The sequence below is a fragment of the Capsicum annuum genome, chromosome 4, assembly GCF_002878395.1.
Source record: "Capsicum annuum cultivar UCD-10X-F1 chromosome 4, UCD10Xv1.1, whole genome shotgun sequence".
Classification (NCBI taxonomy): Eukaryota; Viridiplantae; Streptophyta; class Magnoliopsida; order Solanales; family Solanaceae; genus Capsicum; species Capsicum annuum.
Window position 1 is genome coordinate 176714576 of NC_061114.1, and position 3824 is coordinate 176718399.

The following is a 3824-nucleotide window of genomic DNA, read 5'->3' on the forward strand; positions in this document are numbered from 1 at the left end:
CCTCAACCGATTTCTATCGTTGCTCCCTTAGCTTGCTGTAAGTTTTATTATTGCTATTTGGTTGTGATAAGAGTGGATCGAAACTCAACACTTATCTTGTTATTGATCGGTAGAAAGGAAATGGAAAATTTACTATCAGAGCTTTGACGAGTCGGATTTTTGCATTTTTAAACAGTGTTGTTTCAGAATTTGGGGATTTTAAGGTTTTCTTTTAGTTGATTATTTGACCTAATTTAAGTCTATAGTTTTTGGTCATTTAGCAGTAGTCGTGTCATCAATAGATCAAACTGAACATGCTTCAATGCATTTGCCTCTATTTCGGTAGTGTATCTCACTACATCATTTCAATATACCTTTTCCAGATTAGTCTTTCTGTGGCTAGTAAGAGAGTGTGTGTATATATATATATATATATATATATATATATAAATATGAATTTCCTTTAATTTATCTAAATAAAAATTACATTTGTTGATTTTTTTGTATATAATATATATATCAATATCATGAGAAGGTACATGGCTGATTGGTTGGTTGGTTAATTTATGTAGCACATCAGTACTGTTTTGATCAGCTTACCGACTAATGAAATATTAAACCATAGGTAAGTTCTCATTGATTTACATTTAATACAATGAACATAGTAAATAATCAATACTACAATCCTAATCTAACCAATTTCAGTCAAGTTGGATTCCAACTTCATATAGGCTATAATAAGTGAGATGGAATGAAGGTGTAGTCATTCATCATAGGTGGTCATTCAGATTAAGTGGAATTAGTTACTTAAAAACTAAGACAGATAACTTTTACATTGAAATTATGATTGGAGTGTCATTCTTTGGCTGATGATAGACCCTTTATTTTAGCCTTTTCGTTGTTTGGATAGGCTAGTTTTATCTTTGCTGATTTATATTTTCAGGTCTGAAACAAACATAAGTCCATAGAATGAAGAATTTAAAAGAATCAAACAAGGTTCAAACTCTCTAAGATGGGAAAGAAAGATACCGGTAGCATTTTGAAAAGGGAATCCAAATGTAGTTTCTTCTATTCGCTTAAAGTTGCTTAATTGCAATAACACTGAAATGTTGAGAGCACGAATTATGTGGCAGGTTCATGACTAATTATATTTTTTGGTAATTTGAGTCCCCTAATCTTGTTTATTATTGGTTCTATGTTATATGGATATTGAATTGGACAGAAGAATAAATGCATGGATTTGAGAGGTCCAAACTATCAAAGAAATATAGATATAAGTGAGCTTTTCAACAAATCTCTTGAGTTTCTATTTACAAATTCGGGTTTTGGATCTTCAATTGACATTATATTCTTGGCATTTTAGGCATAAATTAAAGATTTACATCTACTAACAATGCAAAGAAAAGTTCAAGTTTCGTCAGTTCATATAACTTAAACTCTTATAGCTCATAAAAAATGTCATGCCCAATATTGATAGTTTCTAGGATCAACCTCCATAATTTCTTATCTTCTTTGGTGATTCATGGCTCTGAATTTTCCATGCTGAATGAATTCATCAATGTCTTTATTCTATTTTTACTAATAAATTTCTCTAATCAACTTTTGCATACCCCTAAAGGATTGTATAATGTTGTAAATGACTGTATTGAAGTTCTTTGTTTATTTCTATCCTTGTGTAGGGGTTATGCTAATTTTCTCTATATCATTCCAATTTTGTCTAATGTCTTCTAACATAACGAGAAAAAATGTATTCATTCAGTTAAATTATGTTCTTAATAATGCAGGTACAACATTTATGCTGAAGGATATGCATGGTCAATGAGCTTGAAGTATATTCTATCATGTGGTTCTCTTTCTCTGATAATCAGCCCACAATATCAAGATTTCTTTAGTTGCGGTCTCTTTCCATAGAAAAATTACTTTTCAATTCCTCCATTTGATTTATATCCCTCTATAAAGGCTGTAGTTGATTGGGGTAAAGTAAATCCGTTGGTGGTAGGTTCTTGCACCAATATTATGTTATTGTAGTGTACCCACCTTTTAGTGTAGCTAAAATTACGCGTGAAAATATGTTCATAACAAATAAATCTCATATGTAGGATGATTGTTCATGGATAATTGTTGATAGCATATCCAATTTATTAGTTGTGGGGTTTGAATTAAGATAGTGAATTATGAAATACATACCTAGATCTATATATACTTGTTTTTCATACATATATAAATATAGAATTTGACCTAGAGACACTATTGAGTTTTGTCAAATATGTGTTTGGATACTTCACTAATAGATGTTAAATTTAGTCATAAAACCTTCCATGTAGTCTTTCTAATTTATTTTTGCATTGAGTTTTTGCATGTAATCTATCAGGATAGCTTGTCAAGGAAATTAGCAAGAGGAGCAGTGAGTTTTTTCATTGTATATATTCCAGTTCCCTACATTGAACTTCTTTGAATGATTACTATAACCAGTAGCTTCCTAGAAATAACCTATGGAATTCTTTGTGAGGAACTCAGTAATGTGGTTGTATGTGGTTAACCTCTACTGTGGAATTCATTGTGATGATTCTAGTTTCTGTAGGAATTCGTTGTGAGGAACTCACAGTCAACCTATACTTTTGAAATGTATCTAGTTTGGGTTTATATATATCATCCATACGAATACTGGTTAATGTAATTTAATGGACTCAGCTAAAGTACTTGGTGAGGGTCCATTTACTCTATACTTCATAGGTAGGTTTACTCGAGACCTGTGGTTTTGAGGTGCAGCTACCCTAAAACAAGTTGAGTTAGGACTATCATATGGGCCATGGTTGTCAATAGAAAAAGCTAAACAGACATGAAGCTGGGATTCAGTGAAATACACAGAAATGAACTGCAGATTGTGGAATATTTTCATAGAAAAAGAAGATGAGCTATGAGAAATAGGAATGTTGATTATCTTTCTCCAAGAAGCAGTCCTGATCATTTCCATAATATCATTAAAACATCAAACACTGGTGGCTTGGCATCTCACTCCAGCTATGCTAGAGATTGTGCTCCTGGTGAAGATCCTTCTCAGATAGGCCACAACTTTTTGATAGAGATTATGCTCCTTGTCATGTAAAGTAAAAAATGTCGAATTTAGCGACAAAATCATCACGTGACAATCGCCGAATAGCACAGGTTGGGCGACAGGTTAGTTTTTCTACTATTTATCTCATAGATTTTTCTGGTACATGTCCATGTGTGTGTATGCATAGAAGTTGCATTTATTCTCATATATAAGGTAATACGTGGAATTTGACAGCTCGGGTATTTGTATGAGCAGATTGTTACAACTTATCTAACTATTGTCATTTGCTTTCACCCATCCAGAAGAAGCAAGGAAAAAAATAATAGCTTTCGATATGCTTTTAACTGCTTCAAATATTTGTGACAGATCAGATATAATGTAAATTTGTGTAGTTTGGACTTTTGAATCATGTAATGTGTTCTTTTGAATGGATTTCACATGGGGAATTATACTGACCCTTCTATAAAAAAGCTTCAAATTGAGGAATATTTATGGACTTGCTATTTTATTTTTTCTTTTAAAAAATCAGTACTTAGGATATCTAAAATACTATGCCGATAAGGCCTAGCCCTAGTGACAAGGGAATTAAAAATTCATATGTTCACCTTCTGTCATTATTGTGGAGTTTAGTTCGTACTTTATTGTATTATCTTTTAGTTTGTATGAATTTGTCTATGTTCTTGTATACTTTGTGGTCCCCTATTGGAAGATAACAACCCTCGGCATCTTTAAATATTTTAGCAGCTGATGTAATATAGGTACTTGGTTCTTAGAAGATTTGAAGATCATC

The 3824-nt window shown here is 32.1% G+C and overlaps 1 non-coding gene across 1 annotated transcript; it reads right to left on the reverse strand.

The window, feature by feature from the left end:
- Nucleotides 1-1615: 1615 nt before the first annotated feature.
- LOC124898382 lies at nt 1616-1716 on the reverse strand. The gene has a single exon (XR_007055346.1). It is a non-coding gene; the product is annotated as a U6 spliceosomal RNA (small nuclear RNA).
- Nucleotides 1717-3824: the final 2108 nt, after the last annotated feature.